The following is a 12,377-nucleotide window of genomic DNA, read 5'->3' as shown; positions in this document are numbered from 1 at the left end:
ACTTATCAGTATGGCTTTGTAGCCCCCCCAGGACTGGATGTGTGCACTGGTTCGGTTGGGAAGGGTGTCATAAAGTCATTGTATCTTCTCCTGAGGTAAGCTAACGCACAACTATCGTAACTGATCCTCGACAGAAGAATCCACCCACTGTTTCTGATGCACTAACCCCTGACCTACTTTCTCTTATTACCTACCTTCCTTTGTGACGTCGCTTGAATCCAGAATACAAGATGGTGGACAGGGCGAGAAATTTAAAAATGATGAAAAATTCAAAGCTGGGGTATAATTCAAATACAATATTGCTTTTTCTCTAAGTTTAAAATGGCGAGAAATTCAGGATACCATGTTAATTGTCAGTTGGGGGGTTAGCTCAAGACATTTTAATGTGTGAGTTGACTGAATTGGATGGTCATAAATGGTAACGTAAACGTTATGTAGCTGGAAGGTCTGGGAAGTTCACCCTATAACTATTACCTGGATTTTGGAGGGGTTGATCTTGAGAAGCTATTAATTGCACCAGGAGGTAATCTGATTTAAGTGGATTTGGAGGGATCGTTGAGATTTTTGGAATGTAGGATAGAGGGCGAGGAAAGCGGTCTCATCAGCATACTGAAGGAAGTGGACTGGCAGAGACAATTTGGATTGGTTGGTTGGTTGTTTGGGGAAAGAGACCAGACAGCGTGGTCATCGGTCTCATCGAATTAGGGAAGGATGGGGAAGGAAGTCGGCCGTGCCCTTTCAGAGGAACCATCCCGGCATTTGCCTGGAGTGATTTAGGGAAATCACGGAAAACCTAAATCAGGATGGCCGGACGCGGGATTGAACCGTCGTCCTCCCTAATGCGAGTCCAGTGTCTAACCACTGCGCCACCTCGCACGGTCGTCAATTTGGACATATTGGTAGTATAGAGGAGATGAAGGAAAGGAGAGAGGATGAGAGGATAGAGCTTTGGGGCACACCTGCAGTGTGGTGGAAGGTATGGGAATTGGTGCTGTTTACAATGACAAACGATGGGCGGTTAGATAGGAACAATTCAGGAAGGTGGACGTAGTTAATTGGAAGTGCATAAGTTTAAAGCCTGGACAGGAGACTGGAAAGCCAGGCATGATCAGAGGCTTTCCCTAAGTCAGCGGAGACAGAAGTAGCTGATTTACAGTGGTTGAGCTGGTGAGGTAGAAGCTGAATGACGTACAAGACCTGGTCACCAGAGGAGAAGCTGAGATGGAACCCACACTGTTTGATAGGAAGGAGTTGATGTTGGTTCAAATGTTAATAAATGCATTGCAAAAGAATAGATTAGAAGATCTTGCTAAACACTGAGATGAGACTGATGAAGCAGGGAGAGGAGGAATCGGTGGGTGTTTCTGCAGCATGAGAAAAAGTAGGATTTTATAGGGTTTCCATTCTTCATATGAGTACCCTGTAGACGGGAGAGTGTTCTAGAAGGCTATAAATGTGACTAGAAATGGGAGGGGGCAGTCTTTGAGGTGTTGACAGGTAATGTGGTCATTGCCAAGAGAAGAACTGCATTTCTCATGAAGAACTTGTTTTATGTTGTGCGCTATGACTGGTGAATTTAATTCAGTGTGTGGTATATTGTACAAGTACTGGAAGCTGAGAGCCAGAAGTGGGACAGTGGTATTTGTGCATTCATGGATTGTATGGAACAGGGAGTAGTCAAATGGAAGTCGTCAGGAATTGAGTTAATGTCAGCGAGATAGGATGTAAAATGGTCATCTTTGCTCAGGTTGTCAGGTAAGGGACAGTTGTTGTGAAGGAATGGGTAGTGAGAGATAGAATTACACTAAGTGAGTTGATGAAATGCTTTCCAGTACTTGGAGAGTTAACAGGGAGTGTAGCATTGAATCGTGTGCATATCTGGCGCCATTCCCGGATTGTCTTAGCGTTCAGTAAATTTTTCATCTATTTCTGTGTTTTCCAGTGGCGTGTGTTTCCCAGTCAAGAGTCCATAGGAAGGAGCAGTATGTAGAACGGAATTCTAGAAAATATTTATGGCCTGTGGTGGTGGTGGGGGTGAAGAGTGGGGCAATGACGCTATATTATCTTGGTAAAAATATGGGCTGGGGCGATGATGATAGACAGGGTTTATCAAAATAAACATCCGATTTGGCACGTCTATATTTCTGAAACTAATAAACATACACAAAGAATTTTGTTTTTTGGTGAACGGGAAACTCAAAAAGTTTTTTTAATACCTTTTCATAGGTGTTCAATATGACCACCCCTGAGATACAAGGTATATGTCAATGCGGTATTCAAATTGTTCCCTCACTGCAGCGAGCGTGCCTTGAGTTACAGGTTCCACAGCTGATGTCTCGAGTTACAGGTTCCACAGCTGCTCTTATTCGATGTCTCAGCTCGTTCATTCTTGTTGGTAACCGAGGCACATTAACAGAATCTTTTATTAACCCCCACAAGAAATAATCGCATTATGTACGGCTTGCCGTTAAAGGTTTGACTTTTCTTTGCGTACTTTTTCAGAAAACACGAAAAGATCGTAACTTCGCGAAGTCGCGCTTAGGCTTAAATTTTGTAAACGTGTTTGTTTCTTGTTTCACGGTAATTTAACTAGTTTCTCGGTAACAAATAAGTAAACTACCGTAAATAGCGTATAACTTCATTGTTTTAATACAGATTTCAGAAAAACAGCGTAACTTTATATCAGAAACTTGCCTATATACATTTGTTTGTAGGCCTAATTCTCGTAACGTTTTTGGAGAATCAAAGTTAAAGTATCTCGTTTAATTGTCCTTTTTTTTCATTCCATCGAGTGAAATATATAATAAATAGCGTATACCTTCGTTGTTTTAATACAGATCTCAGAAAAACAGCGGAATTTTAAAACAGAAACTTGCTTATATACATTTGTGAATAGGCTTAATTCTTGTAACGTCTTTTTTGATTTTCGGTAATTTAATTGATTTATTCTAGCTAAAGTATTATTTTTGCCATGAGTGAGAAGTGCCTGACTTGCCGTAGAATTGTTAGTTCCGGGGTTTGGTGTGATGGATGCAGTAGTTTTTTTCACTGGGGGGACTGCAGTGGCGTGGGTGTTGGGAAAGTGGATCAGGCTCATCAGTGGTTATGTAGAATTTGCAGCAGAGATAGGAAGATAGTGGAACAGGAGGGGAAAATTGCTGCCCTTCAGGCTGAGCTAGATCAGGCTAGGGAAGATCTGAACAGGTTAAGGAGGGAGAAGGGCAAAGAGAGGTGGGAAGTGGCAACAGATAGCAGAAGGAATAGGCCTAGAACTAAGTCTGACAGTTTTGTGGTGAATGTCAAAAATAAGTTTGACCTGTTGCTTCAGTTAGAAACTGGTGATCCTCAAGCAGAGGTAGGTGTAGACAGGACACAACAAACTTTCAATAGGAAATTGAAAAAGAATGTAGGAAAGTCATCGAAAAGGAAGAAAGTTTTGTTTTTAGGCAGTTCTCATGCCAGAGGTGTAGGCCAACTTCTGCAGGAGGAATTAGGACCAGAATACCAGGTCACAAATTTTTTCAAACCAAGTGCTAGTCTGGATCAGGTGACAGAGGATTTAGGTTCACTCTGTAAAGGATTTACCAGGGAAGACACCGTGGTTATTGTGGGAGGGCCAGGGAACAGCATCGACAGAGATCCTGGGTACAGTATAGAGTGTGACCTGGTAAAGATTGCGTCAGCATCGAGACACACCAATGTTGAATTTGTATCTGTCCTGAGACGCCATGACCGGCCTCATTTGAACTCTTCTGTTGGGAGAGTTAATTTGGAGTTGGAACGGCTGCTTGGATCGGGTGCGGGGGCTCATATTGGTGTGGTTCCTGTTGATTATCTCAGTAGGTGGGACTATACCAGGCACGACCTACATCTCAACAGGAAAGGGAAGGGGAAACTGGCTGGGGTAATAGCAGGAAATTTAAGGGGGGGAGGCACTGCCATGAATGGTAAAATACCAGTGGTTACAGGTGTTGGAGCAGCACCTTTTTTGGGATAGGTAAGACAGAAAGATGTCAAGTTCTACGAGAGGTCAGGACTGAAACAAATCTTCAGTTTAGGAAAGAAATTAAACAGCACAATTCTAGCACATTGGATCACCAATCACAGCTATCAATTATAAATTTTCACCAATCACCAGAAATTTTATCTCCACCAAGTTGTATCTCAGTCCTAGGTAATTCCATTGATGAATTAAAGTCACCCAACCCAGTTGACATAATCTGCCTCTCTGAACACCATGTGACCACTGGTATAGGAACTAGGCCTAAGCACAATGAGAAACTCAGACAGGAGAGTACTGCAAATGTTAGAATAAGGAAAGGTTCTCATAAAAGTATAATTAAAAATAATGTAAGTATATTTCATCAAAATATTGGGAGTTTAAAGAATAAAGTAGATGAGCTTCTGGTTTGTTTAGAAGATTTAGAAGCTGAGAATGAAATAGATATACTATGCCTGTCTGAGCATCACATTGTTACTGATATGGATAAGGTAAATGTAAGTGGTTATAAGCTCTCTGCACATGTAATGAGAGAAAATATGGAGAAAGGAGGAGTTGCCATATATGTCAAAAGTTATCATTGTGCAAAAAGTATAGAAACAAAAAAGTTTTGTGTAGAGAAACATATAGAAGCATGTGCCTGTGAGCTTAAATTAAATAAAGGCACATTTATAATTGTAACTGTATATAGGTCCCCATCAGGAAATTTTCATCTATTTCTGAAAAATTTGGACTCCTTGTTGTGCTATCTGTCAGACAGGGGGAAGCAAATTATTATTTGTGGGGACTTCAATGTAGATTCTCTGAAAGAGGGTAATAGGAAAAATGACCTTGAAGTATTACTCGGTTCTTTCAATTTGACACCCGTTATTGATTTTCCTACTCGGGTGGTAAAGGATAGCAGCTCACTGATAGATAACTTCTTTATAGACCAAGATAAGTTTAACCAGATAAATGCTCAGCCTGTTGAGAATGGTCTTTCTGATCATGGTGCACAGCTAGTTACAATATATGACATAGCTCCATTCAGCAGTACTAAACAGTCCTCCAAAGTAGTACGTTCAGTCAACGATTTAACAATTGCAAATTTCAGGGAAAGCCTACAGCAGTTAGACTGGGATGAGGTGTACCGTGAACCTGATGCCAATTTAAAATATAATTTATTTCATGACATTTTTGTACATGCATTTGAAAACTGCTTCCCCAAGAAAATAGTTAAATATACTCGTAAGAAACCTTGTAATAAACCATGGCTTACTAAGGGTATAAAAATATCTTGTAACCGGAAAAGGGAAATGTATCTGACAGCAAGAAAGAGTAGTGACCCAGAAACTATCAAGAATTATAAAAACTACTGTGTTTTATTAAGAAAAATTATTAAAAAATCCAGGAGTATGTGTATCATGTCTGATATCAGCAACTCTGATAATAAAATTAAAACAATTTGGAATATTATTAAAAGAGAAACAGGTCAACCAAGAGCAGAGGAAGACAGTATTACCATCAAATTGAATGAAAACTTTACAAACAAAAAGTCAGAAGTTGAAAATATTTTTAATAATCATTTTCTAAATGTTGTGGATATAGTAGGATCCAGGTGTTCATTAGAAGATGCTAGGCTGTTAATGGAAGAGGTCATACCTATGCCTCGCTCGTGGGGTGGAATATGAGCTAACTATTTGTAGTATCGTTCCCAGAACCGATCGCGGTCCTCTGGTTTGGAGCCGAGTAAAAGGCTTAAACCAGAGGCTCAGACGATTCTGCAGAGATCTGGGGTGCAAATTTCTGGACCTCCGGTATCGGGTGCAGAAATGTAGGGTCCCCCTGAATAGGTCAGGCGTGCACTACACGCAGGAAGCGACTACAAGGGTAGCGGAGTACGTGTGGAGCGCACATGTGGGTTTTTTAGGTTAGAGAATTCCCTCCCTAGGCCCGACAAGACGACTCCTGAGGCGCGACAAGGTAGGAGTAGGCAAAATGCAACAGGGAATAACAGTATTAATGTGCTAATAGTAAACTGCAGGAGCGTCTATAGAAAGGTCCCAGAACTGCTCTCACTAATAAAGGATCACAATGCCCACATAGTACTAGGGACAGAAAGTTGGCTGAAACCAGATGTAAACAGTAATGAAATTCTAAACTCAGATTGGCGTGTATACCGCAGAGAAAGGCTGGACAGTGAAGGGGGAGGCGTGTTTATAGCGATAAGAAATGCAATAGTATCGAAGGAAATTGACGGAGATTCGAAATTTGAAATAATTTGGGTGAAGGTCACGGTTAAAGCAGGCTCAAACATGGTAATTGGATGTCTCTATAGGCCCCCTGGCTCAGCAGCTGTTGTGGCTGAGCACCTGAAGGATAATTTGGAAAATATTTCGAGTAGATTTCCCCACCATGTTATAGTTCTGGGTGGAGATTATAATTTGCCTGATATAGACTGGGAGACTCAAACGTTCATAACAGGTGGCAGGGACAAAGAATCCAGTGAAATTTTTAAAGTGCTTTATCTGAAAACTACTTTGAAAAGTTAAACAGAGAACCGACTCGTGGCGATAACATATTAGACCTTCTGGTGATAAACAGGCCCGAACTATTTGAAACAGTTAACGCAGAACAGGGAATCAGCGATCATAAAGCGGTTACTGCATCGATGATTTCAGCCGTAAATAGAAATATTAAAAAGGGTAGGAAGATTTTTCTGTTTAGCAAAAGTGACAAAAAGCAGATTTCAGAGTACCTGACGGCTCAACACAAAAGTTTTGTCTCAAGTACAGATAGTGTTGAGGATCAGTGGACAAAGTTCAAAACCATCGTACAATTAGATGAGTATGTGCCAAGCAAGATCGTAAGAGCTGGAAAAAAGTCACCGTGGTACAAAAACCGAGTTAGAAAACTGCTGCGGAAGCAAAGAGAACTTCACAGCAAACATAAACATAGCCAACGCCTTACAGACAAACAAAAATTACAAGAAGCGAAATGGAATGTGAGGAGGGCTATGCGAGAGGCGTTCAATGAATTCGAAAGTAAAGTTCTATGTACTGACTTGGCACAAAATCCTAAGAAATTTTGGTCTTACGTCAAAGTGGTAGGTCGATCAAAACAAAATGTCCAGACACTCTGTGACCAAAATGGTACTGAAACAGAGGATGACAGACTAAAGGCCGAAATACTAAATGTCTTTTTCCAAAGCTGTTTCACACAGGAAGACTGCACTGTAGTTCCTTCTTTAGATTGTCGCACAGATGACAAAATGGTAGATATCGAAATACACAACAGAGGGATAGAGAAACAATTAAAATCACTCAAAAGAGGAAAGGCCGCTGGACCTGATGGGATACCAGTTCGATTTTACACAGAGTACGCGAAGGAACCTGCCCCCCTTCTTGCAGCGGTGTACTGTAGGTCTCTAGAAGAGCGTAGCGTTCCAAACGATTGGAAAAGGGCACAGGTCATCCCCGTTTTCAAGAAGGGACGTCGAACAGATGTGCAGAACTATAGACCTATATTTCTAACGTCGATCAGTTGTATAATTTTGGAACACGTATTATGGTCGAGTATAATGACTTTTCTGGAGACTAGAAATCTACTCTGTAGGAATCAGCATGGGTTTCGAAAAAGACGACAGTGTCAAACCCAGCTCGCGCTATTCGTCCACGAGACTCAGACGGCCATAGACACGGGTTGCCAGGTAGATGCCTTGTTTCTTGACTTCCGCATGGCGCTCGATACAGTTCCCCACAGTCGTTTAATGAACAAAGTAAGAGCATATGGACTATCAGACCAATTGTGTGATTGGATTGAAGAGTTCCTAGATAACAGAACGCAGCATGTCATTCTCAATGGAGAGAAGTCTTCCGAAGTAAGAGTGATTTCAGGTGTGCCGCAGGGGATTGTCGTAGGACAGTTGCTATTCACAATATACATAAATGACCTTGTGGATGACATCGGAAGTTCACTGAAGCTTTTTGCGGATGATGCTGTGGTATATCGAGAGGTTGTAACAATGGAAAATTGTACTGAACTGCAGGAGGATCTGCAGCGAATTGACGCATGGTGCAGGGAATGGCAATTGAATCTCAATGTAGACAAGTGTAATGTGCTGTGAATACCTAGAAAGAAAGATCCCATATCATTTAGCTACAATATAGCAGGTCAGCAACTGGAAGCAGTTAATTCCATAAATTATCTGGGAGTACCCATTAGGAGTGATTTAAAATGGAATGATCATATAAAGTTGATCGTCGGTAAAGCAGATCCCAGACTGAGATTCATTGGAAGAATCCTAAGCAAATGCAATCCGAAAACAAAGGAAGTAGGTTACAGTACGCTTGTTCGCCCACTGCTTGAATACTGCTCAGCAGTGCGGGATCCGTTCCAGATAGGGTTCATAGAGGAGATAGAGAAGCTCCAACGGAGAGCAGCGCGCTTCGTTACAGGATCATTTAGTAATCGCGAAAGCGTTACGGAGATGATAGATAAACTCCAGTGGAAGACTCTGCAGGAGAGACGCTCAGTAGCTCGGTACGGGCTTTTGTTGAAGTTTCGAGAACATACCTTCACCGAGGAGTCAAGCAGTATATTGCTCCCTCCTACGTATATCTCGCGAAGAGACCATGAGGATAAAATCAGAGAGATTAGAGCCCACACAGAGGCATATCGACAATCCTTCTTTCCACGAACAATACGAGACTGGAATAGAAGGGAGAGCCGATAGAGGTACTCAAGGTACCCTCCGCCACACACCGTCAGGTGGCTTGCGGAGTATGGATGTAGATGTAGATTTAGATGCCCCTCCCCCCCCCCCCCCCCCCCACCCCCAACACCATCACAGTTAATACTAGGGTGAGGGTTTTACATGTGCATATAAACTCAACAGTTTGTCCACCTATCTAGTTAATTCATTTTACTCACAATGTTGTTGTTTCGCTAATACATGTCATTTGGCCATCAATGGGTCTAACTGCGTTAATGTCAGAATAGCATCAGACATTGAGTTCAAGTTACAGTAGAAGAATGCAGTGGGAACAACTGCACAGCAAGCTGCCATGTTAGTTGAAAAATGACTACAGCCCATTCCATCTCAATACTGAACCTTTCAGCTACAAAGTGTGTTAGTTTCATCATGTGTATTATTATATTCACTCGAGAATAGGTGTGACTAAACAATATACAGTCATACATTTTATGTATGAGACATTGTGAATATACACCTGGGCTGATGAAGCAAAGTTTGTACTGTTCTCTGACACTCTGGACCTGATGTTGAAGGTAGCTCCTACGAACCTAGTAGCTACAAAACTGCCGAACATTAGGAAACACTGCTAAATCCTCGCTTGCTTCAAAACTAAGTTAGGGTGGTGGGTTCGCCAGTACAATTAAGGTGGTCACACATTTCCTAAATTAAAATCTTTAATCCAGCAATATTCATTTATTTACAAACACACAAGAGAAACAGAGTCGCCACAAGCAACAAATATGCTTCAAAGAAATGCTTCGCATTCAACCCTATAATGCATTAATAGCAAATAATATGTACTCTACATTTATCTGAAATCTGTAGCGTAAAGACCATGGTGGTTATGGCTGAGAAAACAACTGCTGTTACCTCTCTCATCTCTCGTGATTCAGCGACACGTATTCTCTCTACTTTAAGTGTTAGAATGAATGATTAATGGACTCAAACAGTACAAGGAAAAAAGATCAAAAGATTATTAGCTATTTGTCTAAACAATGTGGTTCACACAGACACATATTACTGTTACTCCAACCGCCACGTTGCCTAACTTGAAACCAAATCATCCAACACGTCGTTGTTGACTTAAGACATCGCATTGCATGCAGTTCTCACCACAGCTGACCCGATTATTATGTCCCCAGAAGACGCGAAGTAGCTGCAAGTCGCGTCTTCGCGTCGTTTGTGAGTAACACATGCAGAGGCTGCTACACTAGTATTCCTTCATCACCATCCAACATTGATGATCGATGTCTGTTGCATAACATAATACAGGATAGAAGCACTTCTATCTCGAATCAAGGCAAGCTACTATTCACCGAACATTTCCCAACTCAAGAATATTAACATCTGTTCTCTACAAACCAGATGTACCCTTAAATTTCTCACCACAAAATCAGACTGAGTCGCTCTGCATGGTTCACCATCCTGGCATCTCTTCAGCCAGCTGAACACTGCTGAAGCCTCAGTTTTATTACCCCGAGTGGCACTTTGCATTGTTCACTTCCCATTCCTAAAGAGAAAACGTCCTCTTGCAGTTCTGCAGACTGTGAACAGAGCGATACCCCCTGCTGCTTTCAGACATGTACGACATGCACTGATGTTTTACCAAATGTAAGACGGAAGTAAAGAGATGGCATCAACCAAAGGACCAACTGCATACCAATTTAATCATCACTAATTATCTGTTTGGAAATTAACCAGACATCAAATAAAAACAATCTCACATAAATTCGACATTAATTTAGTGAAATATTGAATTAAAAGTGAGAGGAGAAGGCCCAAACAAGACTGATTCCTATCAACAGCTGATATGTTCTTAAGGATATTTGCCATGTCAGAAAGACTTAGTAGTATTCGGTTCATACATTTATAAGATAAAATGTTCCACATGCTTTACAGTATACATATATGTCACACATTTTACATGAGAAAATATTCACTTAAATGATGGGCAGCAGTAGCAGAAAATAAACTGTGTAACAGTTAATTCAACCTATCCAGCGCACTCTCTCTACATTTTCAAGTTGTACATATCTCTACTAAAAAGTTGCCAGTATATCTTTTAGCTATACAATTTCTTAAATTGAGCTATACAGTTTCTTTAAGTACTGAGTACAAAAATGGCTCAAATGGCTCTGAGCACTATGGACTTAACATCTATGGTCATCAGTCCCCTAGAACTTAGAACTACTTAAACCTAACTAACCTAAGGACATCACACAACACCCAGCCATCACGAGGCAGAGAAAATCCCTGACCCCGCCGGGAATCGAACCCGGGATCCCGGGCGTGGGAAGCGAGAACGCTACCGCACGACCACGAGATGCGGGCTACTGAGTACAGATTGAAGCATTTTAACACATCAGATTTCATTCACAACGTACAAACTGTAATCAGAAGTATGCTACAATTAGCTGCCACACACTTACATATGTATACAGTACTACGACACCCACTGAAAATAAAAATATCGTCTCATATAAAGCAAATTCCACATCATCAGGCATCATTCATTTAACAATTACAGTAGATATAGTCATAGTGGTGGTATCATTTTAAGAGTTACAGCACTTCCCGTATAGTATAGTTACAACAGTCACAAAAAATATGCTCAGTGTTACATTGCTCACAATTTGAAAAGTTTACTGTGCATTAATTAAACAATCTTACAAGCATACTCGCACCAAATAGCAATAGCTTAACGTATTCACGTAAACCAGCAGTTTACAGTAGTACAAACTGTAAAGCCAGCACTTTATTTAGTAACAGAGGCCTTTTAAACATGTACCATATGCATAGCGACAAGTAGGTAACATGGTAAATTTTATTTAAAGAATTGCAGAGGCAAATGAAAATCTGCTTGAGAGTGATGGCTAACGAGTTCTACCCTGAAAAGATTATTCTGACACTATGTTTCAAATAAAACACGGTGCCTAAATTTCTTTCAACAAAACACACAACCATTTAGAATTCTGGATCTGTTAGCAAATCAGTAACAACAAATTCTAGGCTAAGAAACATATTCCAACACATACATATATCGATGATGACAATACCACTGCGTAAACAATTACAGCACATATCACATTATTAAAACAACTGTGTACAAGTTTTTTACCTAAGCTCGAATCTAAATATGAGCTTGTAGCACAAACATCATTGCCACACTTTCAAACTACTGAGTGTATAAACTGTCTGACAATGAATGTATCAGTGACGGAAATTTCATAATAAAGCTGTGAATGGCTGACGCTTGCACTGTCGAAACTCACAATCATGCGTAAATATTACCAACATTCTCCCCATACGCATAAACACATACGTGCTAATGGATATAATAGAAGCATTTTGACAGCAGTCGATCATTGTATAAGCAATTGACACAGTATGGTCATAGGTGACAGTTACTGTCATTGCCATAGGCGTCCCTATGAAGCGTCAAGCAATAAGAGTATATAGCACACCTGTATAAAACTTACAAGAGCAGATTAAACCACCGTTTTGTAGTAGACTGAAATAATTTAGTAAACCACAGTATTACACAGTCTCATACATCAGTGTGGGAAGAGATGTCAATGAAACAGAGATTGAGAGAGAAAACAAAATTCAAAGCAATGTGGGAATTTCCCCTTCTACATACAC

Source organism: Schistocerca americana, chromosome X, assembly GCF_021461395.2.
Source record: "Schistocerca americana isolate TAMUIC-IGC-003095 chromosome X, iqSchAmer2.1, whole genome shotgun sequence".
NCBI classification, from domain to species: domain Eukaryota; kingdom Metazoa; phylum Arthropoda; class Insecta; order Orthoptera; family Acrididae; genus Schistocerca; species Schistocerca americana.
The sequence above is the reverse complement of the archived record's forward strand: the minus strand, read 5'-3'. Positions refer to the sequence as shown.